Here is a 16,370-nt window from a genome sequence, read left to right on the forward strand (position 1 = left end):
ATACCCAAGTTCAAGGGGTTTGAGAAATGCAATTTTACCATATGTCAGGAAGAAGAACCAAATATGAATATTTGTGAATAGCCAGTGACTGCCACTATCATCAATCTCAGCTGCTCCTGCCATTCTTCATATTTCTCTTATTCACTTGACATTCTTAATGTTTCTCCATGGCAATGATTTCAAACTTCTTAACACTATTCAGACTCATTCTTATGCTCCCACAACTCTGTAGGCTGGAGAGAGATGAGACTGTGCTAGGAAGCATTGTGGCAATCTATCATCTACAGTTTCCTTATCTGTAACCCTGAAGCAGTAACATCTGCTATGCTTACTTCAAGGCCAAGAAAGTATAAAAATTAAAGAAGAACCTATTTTAAGTACTCTGAGAAGTTAAACACCATATATTCTAACTTCATAATATTATTATTAATAATTATTTTGGAATACCTAACATGCAAAAAATGCAAAAATGAGGATATTAGCATTGCAGTGGTTTAGAATTTGAGCTCCATGCGGACTTTTTTTTTTTTTGTCTATTCACTGCTATATTCTCAATGCCTAAAATGCCCAACACATAGTAGGCACTCAGTAAATATTATTGAATGAATAAGTTTTTTAGACTATCTGGTCTGATTTATAAGGTAACATGACTATTGTAGGATGTTAAATGTTTTGATCTAAATTCAGCTAGTATACAGTTGAATTCTTCCTTGTCAATCCAGTATAAAATTAGGACTGTGTGTTGGGAAGTGTAGGAAGCTGGTTGTCTCAAAGATATATGATCTAAAGCCCAATTTTAGTGGTATTTTAAAAGTAAATTTTGCTTGCTAAATTTTTCATATGCTAAAGGCTGTTCAAATTTATATCAATTTTGTATATGCATAATAAAATGTTGTCATTATTATAAATTTAAAATACATTATTTAACATATGGCAAATGTTTGCCAAAAAATATTTTCATTATATATCAGACAAGGCAAATACATCACTTGATGTATGGCATGATAATTTAACAAGACATATTCACAACTGATTTTTTAAAATAAACTGGATACAACTCAATATTTACTCAGAAAATTATCACTCTTTTCTTTAGTTTATATAAAATAGTCCTTGTCTTCATTTTTTAAAGTTACACTATATAGCAGTAGTATATGTAAATCGATACGCAGTTAATACTTGTCTTCTCTTGTAATACATTACTTGCTAATGTCTTTTAAAACTTTATTTTTGAGTTAACCTTTGAAAACATCTATAACTGTGGGAAATTTTTTTCAGCATACAAAATTCAAAAAGCAAGTTCATTTATTTAGTAGCCTTTTTGTTCAAAAATTTTTTTTCACACATTATGATTCTGTTCAGAGTGGACATTTAAAGTGATGTTCAAAGTGCCTACCACAAATCAGCAGCCATTCTAAGAAGTCACATCCAGCAATGACAACCACAGAGCCACTGGTATTTCAGAAAAGCCTTGTGTCTCACTCCAACCCCAGGCCACAAACGTTAAGTACGTCAGGTTTGTTGTGTCATCGGGTCCCGCAGAGTCTCAGGGTTCTCATATTTTCCTATTCCTGCACAGAGATCACTGAGATGCTCCATTACACCTGCTGAGGGCAGCATTTAGTATCTCTCTTGACCTAATTCTTCTTGACAAAATAATTTGTCTTATGTTCTCTAGCTTAAGCCTTTGGAGATACCTTGCTGCACATTTAGTAAGCAAAATCAAACAAAGCTATTAATGAACACTTAATATATTTTCCTACAACAGCTCAAAACATGTTTGCACATCTGTGTGCAAGTATGATGCTAGGCTCTGGGTGTATACAAAAGGAGTAAGAAACAAATCCTCTCTTTAAGGATAGCTACCTATAGAATTAGACAACATACAATTTTATTAGATTGCTTAAATTTAACTAAAGGTACCCAAAGTTAGTGAGACGGTGTTATGGACCATTGTCCTGGGCTCTGTGTATGCACAAGTAAAGAAGACCCATTCATGCCCTCAGGAAGTCATGGTTCCAAGGGCAAAAGGGCAAATTGGTGCCTGCAGGCCCACTGCTGCTTACAGATTCCTTGTGTTTTTAATTGGTACAGTGTTTTAGCAAATTTGAGACTAAACTTGAAATTCTGAGATGTCACATAAAAATCCTGACTTTCCAGTTTCTACAGAAAAATAATAAGATCTGGTACCGTTAGTCCCACATTCCTGGCGCACCCATCTGGTACTGAGTGGCAGCCTCCTCACTTTGGCAGGGTGTAAATTTTACAGTTTGTCACAGTCCTCACCAGTCCCTTTTTCTTCCTGACACTGAGATTGAGTTTTATGACCATTTATCAATAAGTCTGAAAAAATACTAGAGAAATATTTTTGTACCTATGTCTAAAAAGTGGGAAATGAAAGGCCCAAAAGACCATGTTTTTTTTTGTTTGTTTGTTTTTTGTTTTTTGTTTTTTTTTAATGGAGGAAAGCATTAGGAAGCAAAAAATAACCCAATATATTTAATGGGCAAGTAGCAGACCTTTGTCACTCGCTTAAGTCCCTTGTTTCGACTCTTTAAGGATTTGAATTTGGTGCTGCAGGTTAAGGGTATCTTACTGTAAAGTCCAAGATGGGAAGAAGAGATAGAAGAAATTGTATGGAGTTATGGGAAAGGGAGAGAGTGATAGTGGAAAATCTGGAAAGGACTCAGTCAGGTGGTGGCTATGTGGGTAAGGTGGGAAAAATCACTCATAGAGAAGCATCACCCTGAACCAAATTCCAAAGGTAGGAGAGTATTTAGTAAATATTAATGAAATAAGTGGTAGCTAGAGTGAGGCCCTACAGAGAGGGGAGAATGGATGATAATACTTAAGTCAGAAGCTCTGCTATATAAAATATAATGTTTTATTATATATGGACATCAGAGAGATTGATAGGAGTATCTCTTTCTCATCTTTTTGGTGAATCCTGCTTATGGCCATCACAGATCATTTTCATTATGCTTTTCAGGACTATCCTTGAACAAGGCTAAAATGCAGCACCACTACCTCTTTTTTGGTTGTTTTATTACAGTTGTCCTATCTTTCCCCCATTGCTCTCCCCTGCACAGCACCACTACATTTTTGTATACCATGCAGAATGATCTCAAAATCAGGCCCAAATTGTATCTTTACCAGCCAACTGATGAAAGGGAATTTTCCCACAGACTGTAGATGTGGGTCGAGGGAGAGGTGACAAAGCAGCAGGCGTAGGGGCCATGGGAACCTGAGCCATCTGCTCTCTCGCAGTCCATCGTCCTCAAGGCTTTCTTGAGCATGATCTTCCTTAGACTACATTCACTTGATTGTGAAGTGCCGCTGCCCATGCCCAAGTCTGTGGCTCAGTGAATTCAACAACCTCAGTTTATGATGAGCAGTTCAGGCTGTATGTTCAGTCATTCAGCCTCTACTTGGACTCGGTTTTATTCCAAGAGTTATTTCTCAAAAGGATAAGAATTATCCATGGAAGAGAGCATGGCTTCACTCTAAAATCCCAGGGGTTGCATTGTAATTTTCTTATTTGGATTTTTCAGAAGCTTAATACAGGATTTCCATTTGGAACAACTGGTCTTTATGAATCAGTATAAAGAAGAAAGCACTGGCCAGATCAATAGTGGCATACCTGATGCCAGAGGATGCATTAATTTTCTCCAGAAAAGATAGCACATTTGCAGCAGTGATTGTAATGGGTGTCTCAACCTGATTAAGTTTATGATAATCTGCTTTTTTCTTTTCTCCAAAATTCATCTTTTTTATTCTACACAGGTTGAAAAGGGGAGATTTAAGTGAATGTGATAGAAATCACCACCCCTATATCTTGCAAGTTTTTGGTGATGATAGTAATCTCTGAAAGTGCCTCAGGGTTGTAGAATTATTATTAATTTACTACTCTGGTAGCAGAGGGATGATTCCCGTGGCTTTCTCTTGCCCCTTCCTATCGTAACAGCCCTCGCTTCAAGGGTCAGGAAGTGAGGGTTCTCCCAGCTGCCAAACAAGCTTTTGGAAACTGGGAAAAGAGCCACAAGGCTAGGTTCACAAATCCACTGGGGCCACTGGGAGATGGACTCAAGCCAAAGCTTCATTATTATCTAACATTCCGAAGTCCCCACTCCAACTGGTGGGTCCTAACATTTGGGGGATCTGCTCAGATCCAGTGCCCAAAAGTCTTCTGGATATTTTCCTTTACCCAAAGTATATAATCACAATGATAAATAAATGCATTTCCCTTTTAGGAAAGCTAGAAGGAAATTTTATAGTCCATCTTTGCACTCTTACTGGGTCATTCCTCCAGAAGCCCCAGCCTCTCCTTTTAAGGGGCCCTGTTAACTAGCTCAGACCTGAGAACTGGTGAGAGTTCATGACTCTTCACTGTGGCTATTTCAGTAAGATTTCTGTCTATAAATATATACGTATTTTTTAATTTTACAAATGAACTCAGATTTTATTAAGCCGATGATCGATTTCAGTTCTTTGGACACACTGATTAAAAAAAAAGTTACTGCCAAAGATCTCTATGAATAAAACTATTAGATTGGAATTCTGGACTATTTTTCAGTACAATAACCTTGGCCACCTTGTGTCTCTTGTGATTAAGAGTTGTCAATTGGCCTCTGCAACTCTTGGTAGCCCTTTTGAATCGTGTAATACTATCAACACTAACCTGAAAAGGGACAGACACCACTGAGATTTTCAGGGATGCTGATGCTCCCAAGCTATTATATTTCTCAATGTGTCCTGTGGGCTCTCCTTGGGACCATGGTAAGAGGTAGATGAGCCAGTCATGTATGATTGATCCATGCCAACAATTGTATCTTTCTAACCCTTTGAGTTCTTCTTATATCAATTTAACGTAATCAAAGCCACTGTTGGGTCCATTTTAGTCAACAATCAAGCAGATTCTTTATAGGGTTGTTCCCAGCCACTCAAAGTAAACATTAAATCTAGAATACATGGTGATTTCACCCATATTAACAAATTTGCCTATATCCAAAATTATGTTTCCTCCTCTGTTATCTAAAACCTTTAAACTCCATTCCAACTAATGTTTTTCATGTTTCTGATATCTGTCCAGGTCTGTGGGGCACTGATTCTAGTCATAAAAAAAATCTAGGGGCAATAAGTGGTGGAAGTGAACCATGAAGACAATCTTTATCTCTGTAAAAAGTAATTGTAACAGGATCTTTAAGCGAGGGGAGACTCCTCTCAAGCAGGGAAGAAGGGCAGCTCAGTGGGATTTAGAAGTTCATGATTCTCAGAGCCCTTAAAATTCACCCCGATATCTGCATTCCAATTATTGTTCTTTCTCAATAAATGCTCTAACTTTTACATAAGAGACCTGTCAAGTCTGTGAATTACATTTGAGTTGTAATTATGTAGCCTACAGGATAAAAAATGTATATATTAACATATGGCTATAAGAGATATTTTCAGAGCAGTCTTAGAAGTTCTGTGGTTCTCTGTGCCTTGAACTGAGAATTCAAAATCCTAATTTTTTATTTAGAAGCAGTCAGCTCATAGCATAGTCCTTATAAGTTCTTATTCCCTTTTAAAATCTAATTGTAATTGTAGTCTCTCAGAGGCTTTTCTATATTCAACACTGCATTCCAGAAAACTATAGATAATTATTTTGCCACTCTTTGTTATGGACTACCAATATCCTGGTGATAAAGTCTTAACTGCTTTCCAATCTAGGGAGGTCAGATAACTAAATCCTAATTCCTATCTTTGAGTTTCTGCATCGTGGAACCACTTCTGGAAACCAAACACAGTTACCAGTCAGGAGTTTGCCAGGAAAGCACTTAACTTTTTAGTTTATAGCAGGAAAGGATGATTAAATACAAAGGGATTTACAAATTTACAAAACTGTTGGGAGGACTGGGAATTAAGGTTCATGGAAACATACTCCTGACTTTAAGGAAATTTGGAGATCCAGGAATCACAGTGAGTGATGGTGGTTACAGCTGCTTGAAGTACCAAGGCAGGTAATTCATAAAAGCTCACCCAGAAGCATCTGTAAACTTCATGTTTGCTATCAACCCAGTCATCTACCAGCCACTACTGAGGAAAGATAATGGCTATCCTCTCTTCTGCCTTCCAAATTTTGTGCAAGTTGCCTTTTATTGCCAGATTCTAAGTGAGGCAGTGAGGGAGTTTAAGCAATGTACTTTCCAGGCTTCCAGACCTTACAATATAAGGAAGAGTTTGGATGGAGGAGATCATGCTGAATATGAATAGTCAATATTTGGCATAGTATATAGCCATCAGCTTCTCAGAAATATTTTTTAAATGTAGCAACAAAAACTAATGTATGATCATTCAACTTTCTTCTATTGTCTTTTCAATAAGTAGAGGATTATAGTTTCCCCATGATCTGTTTTTTCTTCACATTTCTGAACCAGTTTGTTTGTTTGCTTTTTAGGCTTTAAGATGAGACTAAGAGGTAGATAGAGAAGAATTCAAGCATCACGGGCAGTGGGTAGGGAGGGAGCTTTTGGGGGTGGAGGTAGTTGGAGAGGAAGGCACAAGAGTAGCGGCAATATGAGAGCTTTGGATGGAAGGGAAAATTATTTTTAGAAACACTGCTGTGAATTATATGTTTATTTCATGGTGCTTGAGAAACACAAATAGAGGATTTTAGTCATTTTGAATTTTTTTTGCTTGCTACCTTTTGTTTGCATATTTGTTTATAGCAGAGATTCTCCAAGCATGGCCCAGAGATCCTTGAAAGTTCCCAAGAGTACTGTGAGGTCAAATTATTTCTGTAAAATACAAAGATGTTTGACTTTTCACTATGGCAAAATTTCTACTGATGTGTAAAAGCAGTGGTGGGTCAAACTGCTGGCAATTTAGCAAGAATTGAAGCAATGGCACAAAGCTGCAGTAGTCTAAGTTAGTGTGTTCTTCACCACCATGCACTTGCATTATAAAAATAAAATGAAAATGCCACTTTCATTTAGTGATGTTCTTGATGAAGTAGTAAAAATGATTACTTTATTAAGTCTTAAAACTTGAGGATACCTAATTTTAATAGTCTGTGGAACGAAATGGAAAGTACATATGCGAAGTGCATCCAAAGTGTGACGCGGTCTCATGGAAAAGCCCTTCTGTCATTGAATTGTGTGCTGCACTAGCCAGTATTTTTCAGAGAATGCCATTTTTACTTGAAAGAATGAATGACAGACAAACTATCATTATTCAGACTTGTGTATTTGGCAGACATGGTGTTCAAATGAACAAAATAAGCCTGTTACTTCCAGGAAAATAATTTACACTGTATGTTGCAAAATGATAAAATACAAGCTGAGTAAAAATGAACATTTGGAAAATGTGTATCTAAACCACAAGCTTGACAGCTTCCTACAACTTAAAGACTTTTCTAATGAGATTGATGGTGATATTAAGTATATGACTTCTTTTGTATTACCTAATGAAATGTGCCAATGTTTGGAAGATCTGTATAACTCAGTGAACCAATATTTTCCAAATCATCAATGCATGATGTTATGCATGAGTTAAATATTTCATCAATGTGCAAGACAGACCAATGGATTTAAGTACAGACTACCAAGAGTTATAGTTTCAAATGCCACCTTACAACTCACCTTGAAGTAGCTACAACTTGTTGAGTTTTGGTGCGATACCAAAGAATACTGACCTCCAACAGAAATATATTTCTTCTTTTTTCAACCATATATCTCTATGAGGTTGGATTTTCTTTGCATATTTTAAACAAAGCAACATGCCACAAGAGTGAATGCAGAAGTAGACCTGAGAATCTAGATATCTTCTATTACATCAGATGTTAAAGATTTGCAAAATGTAAAACAGTGTCTTTTCTCTCGCTAATTTTCACATTATTTTGGAAAATTCAGCTTTTTAAAATTGGAATATGTCATTTATGGTAATATGCAATGAGCTTCACATTGTTATTTTAAATACATATATAATTATTTTTAATTGTCTTATTTTTGAATACAGTAAATAATAGTAACTCTAACCTACATAAACAAAAGATTCCTGGGTCTTCAATTAATTTTTAGAGTAAAGGAGTCCTGAGACTAAAACGTATGAGAATCATTGTTTCACTGCAACACCACTCTGAGACCAAGCCAAATGAATTACGTGTGGTGTTACATGGGTTACATGTAATATTGAGATGTTTTTGTGTCCATGTTCTTTTTTTAAATTAAGGTGCATTGTACAATCTACTGGTATAAAAAAAATCTAGGAGACCTTAAAACTTGCTATGACTTCTTTCAAAGAATACGTAGGGTCATATTATATATACCAATTAGTTTAGAAATATGTAAGCAATAGAGCAGAATGAGGAAAGGACCTGATTTTGGAGCCAAATATAAATTTGAATTCTAGTTCAGCCACTGCTTTACTATACTACCTTTTATACTTTTATACTGATACTTAAATATATTTTTACTTAACATCTTACTTTTAATTTCCTTATTACAGAGATAATAATATAGACCCCATGAAACTTGGAAGCAGAATTATGTTTAGATATAAATTACACCATAGACTAAAGTGCTATAACAATGAGAGCAAAAATTACAGTAGTTCAAACATGACAAGTTTACTTCTATCTCTGCTAAAAGTCTAGTTGGTCCAGAATAGCCAGATATTTCTGCACACAAGAATGAGGAGCACAGGTACTTTTAATGTGTTGCTTTTCTATTATGCTCTGTGTGCACATCCAGGCTAGTTAATAGACACATCTGCAATTCATCCAATAGAAAAAGAACAAGAGAGGCAATCTGGGACAAAAAAATTTCATTTATTCAAGTGATGTAAAAGTTGCACATGTCTCTGAAACCACCTTCTTTTGAAAAGAACTCAGTCACATGGCTACATACCTTTAAGGTAGCTAATAGCCTCAAGGTGGCAAATGATGTACTCTTCTGAAAACCCATTACTGTTGAAGAAGGAGAGAAAACACTAAGAAGCCATCTACCAGTTTGCCACAGTGACTGTGTGTTAAATAGCTAATACAGTACCTACCTGCTAATCCATAGGCACTCAGCAATGTGTCTCTTTTTATTAGTAGTAATACTATAAGCAAGTGTATGTTTTGTTGAGTACATTAAAAATTTACAAAAATACCCTTTGAGAGAACATTTCCTCAAAGGCAGATTTTTAAGTGGAAGAGAAAGTTTGATACAAATAGACCTTTCTTGGTTTAGTAAAAAAGTTCGTAGCCTCAGGTGGCACTTCCTCCATTCTGCTGCAATGTCTAAAAATTTTACAGTTAGGGTCTAATTTCTTTGAATATGATAGGGGTGAATAATAAATTGTTATTATGGGCTATTAGCATCTTAAAAGAAATCTATTAATTTGTAATTCCTGTCCCACTCTTCCTCCTGTTTTTCTGTGTTCTCAGAAAAATCCAAAAGAATATCTATGGAGAAGCAAGAATTTCCAATTTGGGTAGATGAAGAGAGGAACTAAGCAAGGAAAGCCAGAACCTGTCTTATAAGCTGAGAGCAGGTATTTGTCAGAAGAAATGAGGGACATAATAGGTGTGGTTTAGTAGGAAAGGGGAAGATTGTGGTTCTGAGCCAGGGCTCAACCCTAACAGGGTAAGTCTTAGTGAAACTGTAAGAGCATTAGGTGCTCCTGAGGGAGAGAAGGCAGCAGAGGGGCTGATATCAAAGCAGCTACTTCACAGTTTTCTCCCAGGACCAGCCATACTTCAGAGGCTTTGCTGCAGCCATATTTAGCTAGAGACAAATAAGGTATACGACAGCTTCCAGGGCTTCAAGCTTTGAAAAAGCTTAGTGCAATTTCTGGGCTTTGCAGTTATTTAATCAAGGCAAGCAAGAGGTTATACATCCAACAACTTTGTGATTAAGATTAATGCGCTCAGAAGTTAACTCTTGCTTTCACAGGCAGCTGGCAAGTGAACATTAGATATTAAACATTCCCTAAATTAAATCTGCCTGCTTGGTGGCATAGAACAAAACAGGGCTCCTGGAATTTAACCTTTTCATGGTTGGCATCAGAGTCAGATGAAATGGTGGCCAGTTAGGACATGACCAAAAGTTGCAACCTATAATTGTGCAACAAAACACGATTTGGTGTTGAACCAGAATTTCTTTCGGGAAGATTGTTCTGTTACTAGAAGGGATAATTTGAATATGTTACATAGGGTTGATGTTAAACCAGCCAAAGAATTTGCTAGAACTCTTTCTGTCTTCATTTAAGCTGAGACGTCAAAAGCTGAGAATAACACAATGGGTTATTATTGTCAAGTTGAGGTCACATTCCAAAATGAACTGCTAAACCAGCATGCAGAGAAGGTCACCCAGTTTTGCAGGCTTAGGCAAACACTCACTTGAGGATATAAACAGGTTTGGGTTGAAGATGTTGGTGGGGGGGTGTTTTGGGAAAAGTTGTTGGAGTTCTATGGCTATCCTGACCTCAGCAACGTTGGAGTGGGAGGGTGTGCTTACCTCTACCTCAAGGAAGAAGATCTCCAGGAAAACTACTTAGAAAGTTCAACTTACATCTTTGAAGTTTGTACAGAACAGCGACTGGAACAGTATAAAGACTCTGAGCCTGTGGCTGAGTTGCTGCTCTCGAGTGGTTCAAATCTCTACACAGCAGCAGGTGGATAGGAGTCAGAAGGGCCACTGTGGAAACTGCTAAACTGGCTTACACACTTCCAGAGATTCAGCTGGTAAGGTGACAGTGAGCCCAAGTGGATTCAGGTCGGTTTTTACTTCACAGCAAAAGCAAGGTCACCATGATGTCAGTTTCCTTTGCTTCTCTCCCACAGGACAGGGGCAGCAGTGTAGGTAGTGGCCAGTCTGTGGCTGAGGAGCCAGCTCTAAAGTATAGCCAAGCAGTTACAGATTTATACAGAAGCCTACGTCTGTACCCTAAGGAGGGAAGGGAGAAGTGGGTGGAAAGGCCCGTGCTCAGCTGAAATTAGGAAGATGGATCAGAAATACTCTGTGGCAGCCTCTCACAAGATAAGAAAGCAGATGAGAAACCGTGTTGGGCAGATTTTCACAAGGTGATTATCTCCCCTTGTTCTGGAAGGAATCACAGGGCATTTAGCCAAGACTTGGATCAGACTGTGGCAAAGTCTTGCCCATGTGGCCTATGTGGAGAGCAAGGCTGTCAGGGTGCTGTGGTGAAGCTGTCTCCCAAGTCAGCCTTGGTGAGACAGATAAAAAAAGGCAGCACTGGGAAGTGTCTGCTTTGGATTTTGCCCAAACAGAGCTTTGAAGGTAAATGAGACCCCCGGTGGTGGAATCAACTACTTGCAAATGACCAGAGGCTGGGGCAGGAATCATGAGATGCATGTGGAAAGAGATACATCTCCAAATTATGTGAAATGCAATTGGATGTTCCCAGTTGGTAAATCTCAAAAAGAGACAAATATTCAGAAGCACCCAACATGGAAAAAGTCCGCCTGAACACCCACAGAGCCCCAGAGAGCACCAACACCTTATCACAGCAGCTCCACCACATAAAGCCTCTCTTGCTGTCTAGCCTTTCTGTTTAAGCCCACCTCAGAGCCGAAGTCACAATCTAATGGAAACGGGTGCACTAAACTAAGTACAAGTCAGAGAATAAAGAAGAGGCCGATCATGCATCCTTTTAGGGTTTTTCGATCATGTACCACTGTAGCCTTTTAGACAGAAGTAACTCAATACGGAAGAAAAAAAAAAGCTTTCAATTTGATTGAAGTTTTCAGTTTTGACTATTATATTAGAATGGAAACTTTAATTATTGACATTGTGCTTCAACTGGAAGTTCCTGGAGGACTTTTAAAACATTATCTACAAGTGAACATAAAGGCCAAGATTTCATTCATTGGCAGGGAAAAATCTAGCCCACAGAAAGGATTTAAGGGATAGTGACATCATTATCTCCTTGTATCCTACTGGGTTCTACTTTTTTAACATTAAGGCTATATTCAGGAGTATGCCTGAGTAGCAGTAGATGGTGATAAATTGACTTTGAAGAACATGGGTGTCCTTTTGCTGCATGGTGTATGCAAGTTTGGACTGGAGTTGAATTGCCTAGGGAAATCGAGGAAGGACTGAGGTGGCCCCCAACCCCTCCTTTTCCACCCCCCTTACCTTTGTAATACACAAAAGATACAGATTGAGTACCAAATTATTGGTGCAACCCTGGACCAAGATTTTTTTTTCCTTCCTAGCTAGACTAAGAATCAGTCAGGTTTAGAGGTAACTCTAAGTGGAATAGGTTTGGAATCAGAAGAGGTGGAACACTTCCTTTCTTTTTAAAAGATTTTATTTATTTAACATTAGAGAGAGGCGAAGGGAGAAAGAAAGAGAGGGAGAGAAAAATAAATGTGAGAGAGAAACATTGATCGGTTGCCTCTCACATATGCCCCATCCAGGGGCCAGCTCACAATCCAGTCACGTGCCCTGACCGGGAATCCATGCGGAGATGTTTTGCTTTGTGGGATGTTGCCCAACCAACTGAGCCACACCAGTCAGGGCAAGGGGGAGCACTTTGTTTAACAAAACATGCTGCCTCTAATGAACAATTTATGTGGGCTTTCAGAAAACTCATCAGAGAATAGTGCTATCTTCCTGGGGTAGGCCACAATTTCAATACATAAGTGGTTTTTATTTTATTATTAGGGCACATGGTATCTGGCACATTTATTGTTTTTGAGAATATGAAACAGCTTTCACACATGACTGCAGGTTTCATATGAAAATATAGTTAACGTGCTTTCAAAAGGTAATTTTTTAAAACAAGAGAATAATTTGTTATAATCAGGCACGATTCAATGGTTCTTAGCTCTGGAAAAACTTGTCCTTAGGTAAACACTGGTGGGTGTTTCATGACTGAATGAGAACTAGAGCAATAGGCCAATAAAACCAATGCTTACGAGTTTTGAGGATCTTGCCTATTTCTTAGTAGCCAATCAGAATATTTTTCTCTTCATACCACATAGCCAATATAAATATTCAATCTTTGTTTTCTAAATGCCAAGACTAATACATCTCTAATCAAATAGAAGGTAAATGTTGGTACTCAGATTTTGTAGAATGACTTAAATAAAAAAAGAGCCTTGAGTCATATTTGGTTTAGTCAAGTGAATGTCCTTAGACTAGGAATTTTCATTTATTTTTGTGACATCCTATATTTAATTGAAGGAATCAGAGGGCACTTTAAAAATACTCAAAATTAACTTAATTAACTTTAAAGCGATGTGCTTTAACAAACTTTCAGCAGGATGGTTGGGTATAATAAAATAAAGCAAATAGTGAAAGTACTTATATTCCAAAAGGTTAGGTCTTAGTGTCTGAAACCTGTCAAAGTGGAAAGCTGTCTACCTATAGCTTCCAGAAATGGATAGCCAAGAGGTTCCCTCAGTAACTCATTTCAGTAATTTACTCCATGCATATTGGATTAGCAGATAATATCCATGACAGATATTTTGTCTAGTGTCCCAACTGTCTACTGCCTAAAGGAAAATTCATATATTCCATATGCATATAATAAGGATAAGCAGAATTTTTTTAAGGGTAGAATGATTCAGGACAAATATTATACCTTTATAACTGGGGATGGGGAGGCATGATGGTTGATGATGATTAGACATGGAGCAGGTAGAAGGGCCCCTATCAACTTGTGCTCACAATGACAGTGTTTTATACATATAATATCCATTCAAAACTGATACACTACTACCAAAGTGAAATTCAGGAGACTTCCTTCCTTTCCTTATCTCTAAAGTCAAGTATTGCCCACAATTTTCTATCAAAGCTGTCCTTGATGTTAATTTAAACATGACTGTTCCTGTGTGAACACTCTTTTTAGGCTCTGAGTACCTGGATAATTGGCTCCAGATCTGGACCCACTTGGATGGCTCTGGACCTCTTCCCATGTAGGGACAATTACAAAAATAAGAACAAAGAGTCATCTAAACAACCAAATATAAGTTGTTTCCATTGTCACTAGAAGGCATTTGTAACCCATCTTATCACACATCATCATACTCACCATCTCAGCACAGTCCCAACTGGACTTCTCCAAGGATTCTCTGGGTTTTCCTTCTTTTTTTTTTTTAAGTATATTTTATTGATTATACTGTTACAATAGCTCCAATTTTTTCCCCGTTTGCTCCCCTCCGCCCAGCACCCCCCTTCCCTGACAATCCCCTCCCCAAGTCCATGCCCATGGCTCACCCTTTCATATATACTTCTTCTTTTTTTTTTTTTTAATAATTAATTAATTAGTTAAATATTTTAACAATAAAAAATAACAGTCCCTCCCTCTCAGACTTAAGACCCTTTACAATCTTATAAAGGACAATGGACGAAGGTCTCGAGCTCCTCTAGTTGCTTCAAGCTGGACATGGTCGTCGTCCTACCTACGCTTGGGTCAAGAAATCCCTAATAAGAGTAGGGGTGTGGAGGGGAGGGTGGCCTTCCCACAAGGGGAAGGATCGTGCAGACTCCAGGTTGGTTGGCTGTCTCTGGACAACGGCATGCTTGGTTTAACAGGCTGGCATCCTTGTTGTATTCTGGGGGCAACAGGGTTAAAGGACATCATTCAATCCGTAACCACTAGATGACAAAAGACAGGTATTAATTTTTCAATGTCCCACATTAGGGAAAAGAAGGGCTTCTTTAAAGGAAGGTATGCCAGGTACATCTCACCTGTCCAAAACCCTTCTGTCCATTATACTTAGTTTGGACTGAGGGAAATATTTTAGGTTTCCTCCCTCTCAGGCCTCTGGGCTTTTTCTGTCCAAGCCATTAGGATAGAAAAGAGAAACCAGTTTTAAAGTGAAGGCCACAGACCACCCCGTTCTTCACCAACCCAGCCACTTAGTTCAGCCAAACCATTGAGTCTCAGGAGGCAGCAATGCAGACAGGATTAAGTGAGGCCTATACGTACAGACAATCACTCAGGTAATGAGATCGTAGGCTTATGCCCTTTGAAAACAGAAAACACATGTTAATTTATGTAACATAACCCACACACAAGTTTATAGATCTGTAGGACTTTCTTATCGGAAAGACATCCAGTTGCAAGGCATTTGACATTCTTCTTGCCTGTAAATTAAACATCTTTGATAATGCCACAGACATAGTTTAACTTTCAAATGAAAACAAATTTTAAATGAAAAGAAACTTTAAAGACGGTTAGCTGCACTACTTTATAGTCTACCACTGGGCATTGTGATCTTCCTTGAATCTTGATTTTTCTCCCTAAGATTACCCTCCTTGTCATTAAAGGGACTGCATTAAGTTTATTTTTAATTTATCCTGTTCATTTGCATAAACACAACAAGAGCAGCAAATGATCACTTATGATCTTTAGTTCTGCTTTGCTGGAACTTACGCAAGGAACATTTAGGGTGACATTCAGTCTGCCCTTCAGGGCACAGAAGCTGAGCCACATACCTGGCATTCAGCCTTGCCTGTAAACACCTGTCTTTTCCAGGTCCTCCTGGTTTTCCATTGTGCCTTAAGGTCCCTTCTAGCCATCTTTCAGGAAAACAACCTTCGTTCTTTTCCTGGAAAGATTGCTATGGACTGCTCATCCATCCAAGGTACCAGGCCTTTTATCTCGTGGACTTTTATTACCTTTGAAAGTCAGTCCTAGTTGCTCAGGACTTTTTGGTAACAACCAAAGCCCAAGCATGTCTCCTTTAGGCATGACATTCCAGTCAAAGTCTTAGTCAAAAAATCATTATTAACAACTGGTCTTATTAGTTTTATGCAAAGAAACTTAGGTCATTACTTACTTCTTTAGAATGCCAAATTCTGGAGGGATCAGATAGGGAGAAAATATATACAGTGTGAAGGAAAATCCTTGTCCTTCTAATATTCACTGAACTTGCATTTCTATTCTTTATATTTTTATTTTTCCCCCCACTAAAAATTTTTCTGTTTGTTTGTTTTTCCATTACAGTTGTCTCACTTTTTTCCCCCTCTTGCTTCTCTGCACCCTGTCCCTCCCTTCTCCCCCATTCAGTCCCCACCCAGCTGTCCATGTCCATGGATCATTTATACATGTTCTTTGACTAGACCCTTCCCCTTCTTACCACTTCTATCTCTCCCATCTCCCCCTTTGTTACTGTTAGTTTATTCCTCGTTTACATACCTCTGGTTCAATTTTGCTCATTTGTTTGTGTTGTTCATTAGTTTCCTTTAACAAGTGATAGCATAAGGTAATTTTCTTTTGTTGCCTGGCTTATTTTGCTAAGCATAGTTCTCTCTAGTTCCAATCATGTTGTTGCAAATGGTAGAAGTTCCTTCTTTCTTTCAGTACTTATTCATTGTCATTTTCCCCCTCTGTACTCGTGTTCCTCTCTGTCTCTCTCTGTTTCTTCATCT

Source organism: Furipterus horrens, unplaced genomic scaffold, assembly GCF_987537825.1.
Source record: "Furipterus horrens unplaced genomic scaffold, mFurHor1.1.pri manual_scaffold_5, whole genome shotgun sequence".
Lineage (NCBI taxonomy): Eukaryota > Metazoa > Chordata > Mammalia > Chiroptera > Furipteridae > Furipterus > Furipterus horrens.